The sequence below is a fragment of the Pseudochaenichthys georgianus genome, chromosome 6, assembly GCF_902827115.2.
Source record: "Pseudochaenichthys georgianus chromosome 6, fPseGeo1.2, whole genome shotgun sequence".
Taxonomy (NCBI): domain Eukaryota; kingdom Metazoa; phylum Chordata; class Actinopteri; order Perciformes; family Channichthyidae; genus Pseudochaenichthys; species Pseudochaenichthys georgianus.
This window is the reverse complement of record NC_047508.1, coordinates 9,778,815-9,794,180: the sequence shown is the minus strand read 5'-3', so window position 1 is coordinate 9,794,180 and position 15,366 is coordinate 9,778,815. Positions and strand designations below refer to the sequence as shown.

At 40.6% G+C, this 15,366-nt stretch overlaps 1 long non-coding RNA gene across 1 annotated transcript; it reads right to left on the bottom strand.

The window, feature by feature from the left end:
- Positions 1-1,224: 1,224 nt before the first annotated feature.
- On the bottom strand, positions 1,225-15,365 carry LOC117447800 (uncharacterized). Its single transcript, XR_004552271.2, has 3 exons — positions 15,267-15,365; positions 1,435-1,505; positions 1,225-1,300 (listed from the first exon to the last, which is right to left on the bottom strand). It is a non-coding gene; the product is annotated as an uncharacterized lncRNA (long non-coding RNA).
- Between the last annotated feature and the right edge of the window lies 1 nt (position 15,366).

Genomic DNA, 15,366 nt, shown 5'->3' with positions numbered 1-15,366 from the left:
AGGTCACTCCACAGAAACTGCCCTCCTTGCTGTCACTGAGGAACTGCACACGGCTAAAGCAGCATCCCTCTCCTCTGTCATCATCCTTTTGGACCTGAAAAGATTGTCCCACTCTTGACCTAACAATCAACATCGGCACCTCTGTTGTTTCCCCGACTCAGACTGCAAGGAATCTGGGTGTGACCCTAGATAACAACCTGTCCTTCACTGCAAACATTGCTGCTACAACCCGCTGCTGCAGACACACGCGTTACAACATCAGGAGGATACGTCCCCAGCTGACCCAGAAAGCGACGCAGGTTCTGGTCCAGGCTCTCGTCACCTCACGCCTAGACTACTGCAACTCCCTCCTGGCTGGTCTACCTGCATGTGCCATCCGACCTCTGCAGCTCATCCAGAATGCAGCGGCTCGTCTGGTCTACAACCTTCCTACATTCTCCCACACCACGCCGCTCCTCCGCTCCCTTCACTGGCTTCCGGTAACTGCTAGAATCCACTTCAAGACACTGGTACTTGCGTACCATGCTGCGAATGGATCTGGCCCTTCCTACATCCAGGACATGGTTAATCGTACACCCCAGCACGTGCACTCCGCTCTGCATCAGCCAAACGACTCGCTGCACCCTCACTGCGAGGGGGACCCAAGTTCCCATCAGCAAAAACACGTGGGTTTGCTATCCTGGCTCCAAAATGGTGGAATGAGCTCCCATTGACATCAGGACAGCAGATAGCTTACACACCTTCCGGCGCAGACTGAAAACTCATCTCTTTCGACTCCACCTCGAGCGATAGAACTATTAACAAAGCACTTATATACTAATAAAGGACTGGCTTATCTATAGCCAGTTGAGTAGCACTTGAAATGTTTTGGCTCTATGAAACCTGATGTACTTTATGATTCTGTTTTCTTCAAGTTTGTATTTTGTTGGTCGAACGCACTTATTGTAAGTCGCTTTGGATAAAAGCGTCAGCTAAATGTAATGTAATGTAATAATTCTGTGCTCATGTATCCAAGCTATGTGTCCTTGGAACCTGTATAAATAGCTTAATGCTTCACATTGGTATACCAAAGACAGGTTTACTATAACAAATCAGAAACAGAGAGGGATTCTTTCATTCAGAAAACTAGAGGCCCTTTTGATATGGTCAATCTGTAAAATGAATCATATTTTAGCCTCAGATTATTATAAATATGAACCAGGGAGTGTGTGTCAGTGGGAGTCCAGACCTGGCTCAGCAGCTCTGTCACCTCCTGCTGGGTTCTGATGACGGATGAAACTAAATCGTCCGACCAGCTGGCCTGCAGGAGGAAGAGGAAAGGAGGAAGGATGGTGATGTAGTAGAGAAAGTAGAGAACCAGAAAGTGTAAAACATGACTATATGAACAGAGAACAATTAGAAAAGTTAGCAATAGTTGTGTTTCACTGTCCCCACCTCATACACGTATTCACTCAGCTCCTCAGGTGTGTGTGTCACTGCTCTCAGCAACACCTTCTCCATCACCACTGAAAGAAGCACAGATTGTTTCACACATGAGTAACCGCACATCATTTAGTCGGATTATCTTAGTTTTAATGTCCGGGACGAATTTCAATTTGGCATTCTCCCAAAAGTAATAAATGATGTGAGGATATATACGAGGTAGTTCAACCATATCAGGTGTAATTACATTGTCTCTGATGTGAACTGGCCAGTGGACTGCACTGTTACGTGTTGGCACATAGTGACTGTAATGGGTGCATAAAGTTGATGGGATTGGGCCACCTGCAGTAACTACTTTCCCCACTTCATGCATTGAAATGCTTAGAGATGAATGACAGTGCCATGACTGTTATTGCAGGAGCGTATGTTTTATGTTTGTGGCCTGATTTACATGAAAATCAGTAGAAGGATGTATCAGAGGAAAGACAAAAACCTATGACATTTTGAAGCAGATACAGAAATTATATTTAACATTTTGTTAGCCTTGCGAGATGGAGGTCTGCGCTCTTCAAATGTCCTGGTTCTTAATGTTATTAGCTTACTTACTTCTCACTGTTGTGGATGTCTATTTTGTCAGTTGTTGCAGACTAGAGCTCACAAGCACGCCAGGAAACTTCAGCATCTGTCAGTCCATTATTTTATTTAAAGAAATCTAAATAACAGCTATTTTCTGTTATTTTGAAAACTAAAAGCCAAAGAATCAATAGTTCCAGTTTGTAAATTGAAGAATATGCTGACTTCTATATCGGATGTCAGTGTTAAGGTAATATGTTTGTGTTTTGGTCAGTTTGTTGGAAAAGAAGACTTATTTGAAGATGTCATATTGAACACTGGGAGATAAACATGTGCTTTTTTATTATTTACTGGCTAATTTGAGACAAACATTTTAGGTAGACGATATTATTGTGTCTCTAATCAGAAGATTGTCTACCTTCACAGATGTTGACATACCCGTTATGCTGTGGTATGTATTCTTTAAGTATCTTTGGTTGAAATAAGTCATGAGGGCAATGTTACAAATGAAAAAGCTGGAATGCATTATGGCAATATTGGATGACCTTCAGCATCACAATAAAATAAAAGGTTAATGTCATGATTATCCTGGCTAATGATTACTAGTAGTAATAATTATAACTTTTGAAATGGCACTAAAATATATTGGAATCACTTCATCTTACATTTAGTTAATAGTAAATATTTGGAGACATATTTTTTAAACCAACCGCCATGTTAGTGAAGATGTATTATTGTGAACATTTAATAGTTGAATAACTGAATATTTCTCCATCAGATGAGGCTTACTCTTGGCACTAAGAGTATGCACTCTAGTTTTCCATCTGGACAGAATCTGTGCTGCCAAAGCCCTTCACAGAGCTGCTACTGTACAGCTCATTCAGGACGGTGCTCTCACCTGGGATTTAACCTCCCTAAATCCTGCCTAAATCTGTTTGGTCCAACCTGCACTCTGCCACTGGCTGCCTGTAGCTATTTGTATCCAATTTACAATACTGTAGCTAGCCAAGACTATAAAAGGAAGTTACATCTTGATGCCTGAGTAATAATCCAGCCCTCTGGCAGCAAATCCTCTGAGTCCTTTTTCTGTAGTTTTAAAACGACATTTCCAATTACCTCATCCCCAATCATCCAGTGTAGCTAGGGAACACATTATATTTGTATTAAAGGAAAGAATTATGACTTAATAAAGAGAAATGTGCAGGCCTAATACTGTCAAAAGGCATATTGGATCGTAATTTGTCTATGTGTAGATAGCACTTACTTATTTACGGTTAACAAATGGATGCTCATCTGTCACAACTGAGTTAAAGGTTGCATTTTTAAAGCGGTAAAGCTGTCGTGACATATCTTGGTGTTAACAATAACCTTATTTATATAAAAAAAAAAACATTTAAATTCTCAAGTTATTTTTATATATTTCATAGTATTGTTTAAAATGATCTAGCATCTCTTCAATCGTTTCTGTTGCTTTCAATTCTCACTTTGTCTTCCTTCCCAAACAAATCAGTGTACCTCATGGTCAAAAACAGACAAACGCACAATAAGTAAGTTCAAAAGGAATTTAACTTATACGCTTTTTTTCCTTCTTGGAATTTTCTATAAATACAGCGATAATATTGTCATTGTGAATTATTTTTAAGGATTTTACATCTTGGTAGCTATGAGTATTAATCCGGCCCTCGATGCTGGCACCAAATCCTCTCATTTGTTATTTACTCTAACCTCATCCCCAATCCTGCAGTGTAGCTTGGGAACACATATTTGTATTAAAAGTTGAATTATTAGGATTTAATAAAGTGACATTTGTAAGTTAATATGGCCTCTTCAAGTCAACATATATAGTATCCCTAATTTATTCTGTATATATAGCACTTTTTTAAGGTTGATTTAATTATTATAGATGCAAATCTACCAATCTGTACATTACAATTTTGCATTCTCAAAAAACATGTATTAACGAACCTTTGATATCATGTTAATACACATATGATCATTTGGATAAAGTAATCGAGCATCTATAAAATCAACAATCAACCATTTTGGTCAAATAAAGGGAAAAAAACAATAGTTTTAAGCGTAAATTGAAATAAATAGGCTTATTTTCTTTTGAAATTATTCCTAATGAACGTGCCTATAACAGTATTGTAAATCTTAACTACACAGTGAAAATCTTGTATTATGACGGCCCTCATATGTATGCACACATCGCGTTTTATTTGCGCATATTTCTACTTCTACGTCTGGATGCATGCCTCAGTTGCAGAGGCAGGTTCGGACTGCTCCTGCCATTAGATCCATGTCCTTAAATAGAAGGTGAGAATGAGTTGAAGTGGTGGAAACATGAAATAGATGGGTGTGTGTGCAGGAGAACACCTCCGGCTATAGATTTAGACACATTACACTCCCAAACTGTCTATCTGAAACCACATGAGGCGTGCAGGAACAAGCAGCCGGGGAGGAGAATACACAAGTTTAGGAGGAGAGAAATAAAGAGGGGGATAAAGAAGGAACGAGAGAGGAGGAGATCTCAGCACGTACACACACATCCCTCATCACCATTGGGCAGCAGCTGTGGAAGGCTCTAAATGCCGCCTGCCATTCACTCTAATCTAGGCTGACACACACACACACACACACACACACACACACACACACACACACACACACACACACACACACACACACACACACACACACACACACACACACACACACACACACACACACACACACACACACACACACACACACACACACACACACACACACACACACACACACACACACACACACACACACACACACACACACACACACACACACACACACACACACACACACACACACACACACACACACACACACACACACACACACACACACACACACACACACACACACACACATCAGGGATATAATAAAGTATATCCCTGATGTTGCCTCTTACAGGCAACTACAGTTGATATGTGTGTGCCAAAAAAAACCACAGGTAAAACCAACACAGGTCTCATTCTGCAGGCCTGAGGTAGCAAAAACTGTAAACACACGCTGAGAAAATGGTAGGGTAACAGCATATAAACTTAATTGTGTGGGCCTGTGAGAGTGTGTGTCTTCATGCTTCATGCGTTTGTACACGCTCGATACAACTTAGTGTGTGTATCGGGTGTGAGATTTACGCTGCTGACAGCTATGTGGTGTGACCATGAGGTAGTGGGATGGTTGTGTATTGTGTTACCGACAGAGGCAGGGGGCCAAGACAATAACACACTGGCCTGATGAGGCTCGCCCAAACTAAAACCATATACTGTCCACCCCGAGGCACCAGCTGCTGGCCAGGTGACTGATCTCACATGAGTGATAATGGAAGATATCCTAGGTAATCAAATGGTATTATGAAAACCAATAATTCATAACCAGCGTCATTGTGACTCCGAAGGGATAAGACACTGCTGTCAGCCCAGTCATCATTTATATTTTGTGTTTACATTAGGGTGCCCTTGCAGTGGAGAAAATGTGATGCAATGCCGTCCAGAGTGCCCTTGAAGAGGCCCTATTTTTGGACTTTCCCCTTCCCTGTAGTGTGTGATAGGTTTTTGGGTACCACTTTACCATAAGACTACCCTTATAAAGGATTCATAAAGGGTTTAAAATTGGGTTATTAATTAGGTTGTAAACACTTTATTAATCATTAAGAACCATTTATAAACCAGTTCTAACGTAGTTTTCATACATCAACACAGGCTCACTATTTGGCAAGATGACTAAGCCTTATATCGGCTACCTAGCTTACTTAGTCTTCTTCATCAGCCAACATCCTTGGTATCTGTTGTTTACTGAGTTGATCCCCCCCTTCCATCTGGATGTTTCTTGGCATCTCTTTATGACCATTTATCTATGAGTTACTAACATGTATAACTGCCAAAAGGGAGCCTTGTAAAGTGTAAAACACATTCCCATGTATTAATGAGTTACTACCATTTATAATTTGTTTAAGTTATATTAAGCCTTAACGTTATGCATACATTAGGGCGTGGTCACATTGAGTGACAGGTCATTCCAGTGACTGCTGTTGTTAGCATCCTGTCTCTCTGCTAGCAGCTCCGTGATGCTACAGGGGCTCTGCCTGCTCAGCTCATCCGGGGAAGATAACTTGAATTCAGCCGTGTTTGTTGTGCTGGTGCCTTGTGGACTATTCTTCATGCTCATCACTATAACCGCCAGAGGTTGCTGATTTAAACGCTTGGTGTTAGACTTGTGTTTTGTTTAGGTACAAATCTCTCTATCTATCTATTGTTACAACCTTCCAAAGGCTGGAACAAATAGGGAGGCCACACAGAGTTAAATGCCAAATATATGTTTATTTAACATGTTTATAGAAGAACACCTCTGATGAATAATGTATGTAAGAATCAGACTGTCAGTAGTGTGAGCAGTGTGTGGGTGTGTGGAAGGGTGTTGTAGCATGTTGGAGGGTGCATCACCTAACACAGGCTGAAGGCTGAGGTTGCTGCAGCATGCCAGGATCTGAATCAGAGTGATCCTTGCAGCTGGGCATCCTTTATACCTTCTTGTGGCTCCGCCTCTAGATGGGCGGGCACAAACAGGACGACACTCCCAGTACCTGCCAGAGGACAGCAAGGCAGGGAGCACAGCCAGGCAGAAGGGGGGAGGGGTCGTCACACTATCTATCTATAACTATCTATCAATCTATCTGTAATGTTCTGTTCTATGGACATATAATTGTCTACCTAAACAGACGACGCGGATTACTTCTCTCATTCCGAGTGTCCATCTTTATTCAACTGGCACGTAACCTGCATGCATTACGTCCTCAACGTGAGCTCAGTCATCCAAGATCTTGTATTCTCCAAGATGTTACACTATCTATAACTATCTGTCTATCTCTCTATCCATCTATCAATATATCTATCTATCTATCTATCTATCTATCTATCTATCTATCTATCTATCTATCTATCCATCTCTCTATCTATAAGAAACCGCAGTAGACAAAAGGCGTTGCTATAGCAACACGTCATGTTTACGCTGCATTTTCTATGAGGTAAATATTACCCGCTGGCGGATATGGGTATAAATGGCATTTTCTTTGGTGATTTTTTCAATCTGACTTCATATTGACAATTGTTAACAACAGAGGTTGCTACATAATACACTTTCAGGAAAAGTCACGGACTGGGAGACTTTAATATGTTATTGAAAAAAAGTTACATACAATCAAAAAACTGCTACGGGTAAAATGTACCCGTTGGCGGTTCTAGTGTTAAATCGGACTATTGTGACTCGCTCCGCGTCTAAAACAGACGGTGCGTGAATGCAGTTTTACGGCAAGTGAAATGAGTACTTTATGTGTTGCTTATGTTTTTAGTCAGCTAATGTTAATGAATGTTAAGGCTTGGGTTAGCATGTAGTAAGCAAGTGGTAGCTACATCTGACATCTGTGCTAATCGTAGCCTCCAAGTTAAAACGCAATAGAGAAGTGTTAAGCATTAATACTGTAGAAAAAATTGCTTCTGTTTGAGGTTGGTAAAATAAGGTCATCCTTGTAACTTAAAGAGATATCTTATTAGGTAGGTAACTGTAAGCATTGCTAAGGTTAATTTAAATTAGCTATGATCGATATGTAGACAAGCTAACATCAAAGTAGTGTTGAAGAGCGGCGTAGTGTATGTGAAATCAACCTCACAATAAGATGTGTGTATATTACAAATATTAATGTCATATTTCAAGATGATTACTTAGATATTACAATATGGTTGGTTGGGCTGGAGGTCATTATTGAGCTTACACGTTAGCGTCACAGTCATATCTGAAGAACGAGGCAAAACCTTGTTCTTTTTATTAATGGTATTACCAAATTGGTATCAAATAAATAGTAAGCTTTGGTAAGTTAACACCAATAAACTATTTTATTTGAGTATTTGTATCTGGGAGAAGGTAGGCCTACTGTACCCAGTTCCTATGTTCGGCAGTTATAGACTGGGCTTTCTTGTACAAGAGAATAAAAAATCAATATGGACCATTACTGTATAATTATCCTTAAATGATGCTATACAATGCACCCAATACACAAGTATGGCATTTTTAAACATGATGTGCAACCATTGTACTGTGATTTCTGTGCATTTTGTAGTTAAAGAGCCTGTGACAGCCTCCCAACAACTGTTGTGCAATAAAATATTGGGCTACTGGTAATCTCGAACCGTCAGCTTAAAAAAGAAGGTGCGATACCGTTCCGATAAATATCAATAATTTCGAACATCGCGGGGAAATTCCTTCAACTCATTTTGAAGTTTTGGGGTAAGCCGGAAGTGACGTTAATGCGGGAATGCTTCACTGTGCGGCGAGAGAGCCAAACACGGACAAAGTATGTTGTAATGCGTAGAAATGGTGAATTACTGAGTTTAGGCACGTTAATAACGTTTTAATGAAGTTGACTACAGTATATTCATATTTGTCAGTGCTTTCATGTCAATTCGGCGAACATAAACGATCGTGGTGAAGATGATGATTAAATTAGGATTAAAAATCGGTAGTGAGAGCTGCTGAACTTCCTCCCGTCGGATGTGATATTAAAACTAATCGATTATTTTGTAGTTGTAAACTCAAGTGGATGAAACTACATTTATTAGTGCTTTCATGTCAATTCGGCGAACATATGATGATTAAAAATCATTTGTTTGAGCCGGTCTGCATTTCCTGATGAAAGAATAAACGAATGCTTTTTGTAGTTGTAGTACACCAACATGGATTAAACGTGTGGTTTTTTTACCACAATGTTGGGGAAATTAATGGATAAAATGCACGGATTATGATTATTATTATTATTATTCCCACTCCGATCGGGACACTAGGTCCACCGTTTCCCCGTTGACAGTTTACGTGGGCTGGGCTGTGGTGGACTGGCCCGATGGGCCGGTACCGAAGTGGGCCGGTCGGATAAGTCACAAGCACATCCCCCACTACCCCCGTTGACAATTTACTAGCGGTACCGAAGTGGGCCGGTCGAGAGTCCCGGGCTGATTTTAGTCCCATTCCACCACTGACCGTATTATCGCCCATATTGACGCAACTAATTCCTAAACTTCTAACAGATAAAACATAAACCGATCCTTCAGCCTCATATGAGCTCTCAGACACGTTCAAAATTAAACTGTCATCGCTGTCTGAGCTTGCTGCTGTGTGCGCCATCGTGTGTTTGCATGCAGATGCTGGGATCCGGAACGGTGCAGCTAGAGCTCTCGGCCCGCAATTACGTCACACATAATTTGGCGGGATTTGAAGAATCCCCAAGAAGATCCAGAATATGGTCAACATTGAAGGGGAGATTAATGGTTATCAAAGTACAAATATCCCAAATCAGTTCAGTAACGGTTTCAAGGGGACAATATTTACTAAAAATTGATGGGTTTGGATGATGGGTGAAACCCGTGTCACATGCTCTTTAACTAAGATGATGTTATGATTTATTTTTTGTTAGTATGCACGTGGATGTTTTGGACATACCTGGAGAAGGAAAAAATGGGTCTTCAGAATGATGGGAGTTAAAGACAAAAAGCGGAGACTAGTGTTGAAACTAGTGGAGAAACGATCAAGATGCCACCCTGTCCCTCCGATTAGACGGCATGTTAAGTCAGGAAGTAGCATTATTAGTGATGAGTGGAGGGCATACAGGAGAGTGCTGAGTAACGTGGGGTACAACCACTACACCATAAACCACAGCATGTTATAAATGTTAGTGACTCATCAATAGATGGTGATGTGTTTCACACTTTACAATAAGGCTCCCTTTCAGTAGTTATAAATGTTAGTAACTCATTCGTAAATGGTCATAAGTGATGCCAAGAAACATCAAGATGGATGGGGGGGAATCAACTCAGTGAACAACATATACCAAGGATGCTGGCTGATGAAGAAGACGAAGTAAGCTAAGTAGCCAATATAAGGCTTAGCAGTACAGATAAATGTTGGCTCACTATTTGGCAAGCATCCGGTCACAGTTGCCCTGTTTATCTCATGTCTTATAAAAGCTAATTCATGATTTATAAAGTGTTCACAACCTAATTAATAAATGAAATGTGTAAACCCGTTATAAGGGTAGTCTTATTACCGGTTTTTGTACATGCAAATGGTCTGCAAAAGTTAAAGTTCCAAAGTACCCTCCAGAGAGGGTTTCTCTCCCTCACACTCCAGCCCTGCCTGAAACGCCTCCATTGAACTCCTTTGTTTAACTAGAGAATGCAATTCCTGAAGAAATTGCTAGTGGGAATGCTTTATGCTGAAAAGCTGACGCTGAATTGCTATGCTGAAATGTAATGTGTAAGAAGAAAGTGAAGAATTTAGATTGAAATGATACATGAACACTGGGGGCTTGAATGTGTGATGAGAGAAGAAAAGAAAGTAAAAAGGCAGAATATTTGAACTGCAAACTTTTGAACTAACTTGATGGTGAATGATCTGTCGCCATGGCATTTGATGACACCCAATAATACGCTTTGATGCGTTGATGGCTGCATCGTTACCAAACCTGTGAAGTTTTGGGCCGTTTCGAGCATTTGAACTGAAGTTGTGAGAAAACCGTGTTTCATAGTGAGCATTGTGTTGCCAAGGCAACTGCATTTGAAGAAATCTTAAAACTGTCAAATAGATGTCTTCACAGCTGGACTGTTAGCCCACATGTGAAGTTTGAGCACTTTTTGACCATTTTCATAGGAGTTATAGCAATATCGTGTTTTACGGCGAGGGATGCGTTGCCATGGCACCAGCTTTTGAGGAAAACTCACTAATGGCACATAGATATGTTGAAGGCTGGACCATTAATAACCATTATCTGAAGTCTGCTACTCTGAGCATGTCAGTTGGAGTTATGACATCATCATATTCAATGACACAGGTGTATATTTGAGCTAACGACGTGTCCAGAGATCAAAGGTTTCCATGGTGATGTGCAGTAATCTGTGAGAGGAGAGCATTTGCATTGTTCTGAATGAGAGATAAACTGTTGTGCACCGCCAAAAGTGTTAGTCAGTCATGTTTCATGTTGTTATTTTTGTATTATTTTTCACTTCTCGTTTTGTTTTGTCACGTCTCATTTCAGGTTCCTTGACTCCCTTTCCTAATGTGTTCTCCCGCGCTCATCAGCGTCAGCCCCGCCCCTGATTGTTTTCACCTGTGTCTTGTTGTCGAGTGTTTAAATCCCCCAGTCTCCCAGTGTTCAGTGTCAGTTCGTCTTGTCCTGTCCTCATGCCAGAACAATGCTCATCAACAGTTGCTCTTTTTGTTACATGCCTTATTCATGCTCCTGAAACTTATTGTAAGTTTGTTCCTCACGTTGTGTGTGATTTTGTGTTGTGCCTTTGTGAAACCTATTTTTGTTCGCCTCGTGAAGAGTGCCGTTATCTTTTTTGAATATCCTTTTTGGCAAATAAAGTATATTACTTGTACTTTATCTCTGGCTCCCGGGTCCTGCATTTGAGTCCTTTTTTCCCTTGTGTATCCAAGTTTGTAACATAAACCTCTTACATATGAACGTTTTGTTGAAGAACCGTGATAGATATATTCAACGCGTGAAGCATGTCAAGGAACTTGAGCATCTGAAGTGTACTTTTTGTGTACTTTCGGGTTAATAATGTGGCCTTTTTGGCAGATTAACTAAAGGTGTGCGGCTAATGCTGTGAGTAAAGATCAGCTTGAATTTATAATTGGCTTTAATAGAGACATGTTGAAAGTTTTTGTCACTTCATGCCCTCAAGAGGCATTTTGTTTAATTATTTTGCTTCCTTTTTTTAATTCTCAAGCTGCGAGATGTTTTCCTATGTTTGTCATGACAAATGATGTCTCAGGAATGTAGGGTTTGGGAATTATGGCAGGTTTAAAAAATATATATATGAAGGCGAATTTCAAGCTGTCCTCCACTCTAGCTGTGACATCACGCAAATTAACGAGCTGCTAAATACACGCTAATGTTAAAATCTGAAGAAGGCCTCTTTACCAAGGTCTGAAAAATTGTAATATTTCTAAAAGTATGAATCAGATTTAAAAGTTGTTTAACACGAATAATGTCAGAAAGATGTGTGACATTTTAAAGTTGGAATGAGGTTTCTGAGTGAAAGTATGAAGGAGTTGAAGTTGAAGTCGCATGAAGATTTTTCAAGTCTGAAGAGTTTCTCCATTGACTTCCATGTTAAAAATGTGATGAATTATGGGATGTATCTCTGGAATTATGAAAGTAATGAATAAGAAAAGTAATAGCCATCGATTCCCAACGTTTTGATGTTTGAACGGAGTTTCTGCGATGTGGAATGTGGGAGAAGAAGAGGCGCGAAATAACCCGGCAGAATAATAAAGAATTTTGTGCGTAGCATAACAGATAGTGGGAATGCTGTATCAGCATTCCCACTAAATTATATAACATAATAACATCCCTATGTAACACTTTTGCTTGTATTGGCTAGCGCTCCAACACATTGTACGCGATAGGCTTAGGCGAGGAACATCTTTAAGCGGTTGACCAATCACAACAGAGCCGGCCAGCTAACCAATCAGAGCAGACTGGGCTCTGGTTTCAGACAGAGGGTGAAAAGAGGTGCTGCAGCACAGGCAGCATGAGAAAGATAAAGAGCTTTTTGAACATTAAAGCATGGAAACATGTCACAGCAGAGACACTAAATACTATTATGAACATAATATGTCCTCTTTAAAATGTTGTGCTTTTCCTGCTATGGTAGAAATGTCTAGAAGAAGGTGAATATTTTTTGTTTCAGGCCCTTAATATGATGCTTTTGCATTGCATTACTGCAGAACAGTAGATCATTAGAACTTAGAGAGAGTGTAATGTGTTTCAATCACAGTTATAAACCAACAGAGAATCATCACCCACATTTTACTCTCTTAGTTATTTGTTTTACTTTGATCGCACAATTGAACCATTACCACCACTTACATAGATTTAATATGTATTAAATAGCAACATGAAGCTAATATGAGCTCCAATAAACCCCATTTACAGTACAAGAAGGTTTACTGTAATTAGCGACTTGCATTTAGCAGCATAACATATATTTTTTCATTAGAGACTTTTCTAATGAGTCGGAGGAGACCAAAACAGAACAAAAAAGGGAGGGATTATTGGATGTTCACTACAAGTCAATAGTTTCATTCGAGGTTTGTTATTTATTTGAATTGTTTCTACATTGTAGATTTATACTGAAGACATCAAAACTATAAAAGAACACATATGGAATGATCTAGTAAACAAACAAAATCCAGAATATGATTTATATGTTGCTGGCTACTGCAGAATGCTGGTTATCTGTGCCTTGAATTCTGAATGATTCACCAACAGTGTCACCAGCAAAGCCCCCCCACACCATCACACTTCCTCCTCCATGCTTCACGGTGGGAACCACACATGCAGAAACCATCCGCTCACCTTTTCTGACTCTCTGAGTGGTTCTTGCCATAATATGGATTACAACAGTATTCAAATAGGGCTTTCCACTGTGCACTAACCCTACCTCTGCACGACACCAAGATACTTGTACTCAGTGACACATTGAATGGGCTCGCTATTTAATAAAAGAGTAGGGTTGGGTGATTGTGCTATTCTAAAATCAATTTCCATCTCCTTTGTTTTTGAGGTGTTTAGAAGCAGGTTTGACTTCTCACACCAATTAATAAAGAAGTCAAGGACAGGACCATGCTCCTCTTCCTCATCAAATAGGAGGCTGACCCGGGCCGTATCATCTGCATACTTAATAAAGTGCCTATTGGGACAAGTGCTGATGCAGGAGTTGGTGTATACAATAAATAAAAGAGAGGATAAGACACCTCCCTGGGGTGAGCCTATCCAGGTAGTTGTTGTGTCAGAAAGTGCCATGCCTATTTTGACCTGCTGAGTTCTACAGCTGAGGAAGTCAACCATCCAGGAGATCAGTCCAGGTTCAAGTGAGAATTCTTCAGTTAAAATATTTGCTAAAATACTTGGCTTGATGGTGTTAAAAGCTGATGAGAAGTCGGCAAATAGAATCTTTACATGGGCTTTTGGCGTCTCGAGGTGAGTGTGCAGAAGATGCTAGAGGGGTGCGATAGCATCTTCCACGCCTCTAGAGGCCTGATATGAAACTGCATGGGATCTAAGAGGTGCTGCGTTTGTGAGAATGCCTCTTAACTAAACGCTCAAAACATTTCATTACCAGTGAGGTGAGTGCGACAGGTCGAAAGTCATTGGGCTCACTGGCCCTGGAGATTTTAGGCACTGGAATAATTGTGGATGTTTTCCAAAGAGAAGGGACTTTTTGCAGATTAAGGGAGGACCTAAACATGTCTGTAAATACAGGTGCAAGTTGTTCTGCACAGCGTTTTAAAACAGCTCCTTCAATATTATCGGATCCAGGGCTTTTTGGTATATTACACTTCCTGAAGAGATGGATGACTTCTGACTCCTCAATAGTCATACTAGAGGGGAGGGGGGAGGATGGAGGGGAATGGCAGTGTCAGCCTCTATACTGTTGCTACTCTCAAACCGGCAGAAGAAGGTGTTCAAATAATTTGCCGTCTCCCTTCCCTCTCCCCCACTGATCAAGACAGGAGATGGTTTTCTTTCTCGCACACACACACACACACACACACACACACACACACACACACACACACACACACACACACACACACACACACACACACACACACACACACACACACACACACACACACACACACACACACACACACACACACACACACACACACACACACACACACACACACACACACACACACACACACACACACACACACACACACACACACACACACACACACACACACACACACACACACACACACACACACACACACACACACACACACACACACACACACACACACACACACACACACACACACACACACACACACACACACACACACACACACACACACTTTAGGGCAGCATTCTTTGTGCTTAGCTGTGTTCAGATGTACCAGCATGTCACATCTTGTTCCAGTAGACTAAACTTGTTGCATACGATGACACACACACTTGGGAGCAGAGGACGATATTATGGTAAAAGTTCCTATGATGCTAATGTCTATAATGAATTATAAACATACTATAATGGCGATTTATTCTGTTATTAGCAGGGGACCAAGTGTACTGTAAATAATTAAGGATCGTTATAAGTTAGAAACACCACATCAGAGAATTAGTAGGTATATAAACACATCTGTAATGACTGTATTAGGCTCACCTTTTCGTTCTTGTCCCCGGTGGTTATTGGTTGGAGCTGTTGCATCCTTGCCCTGTCCAGCAGGTAGAGGAGGCAGATGAGGAGGAAGTGGAGGAGGAGG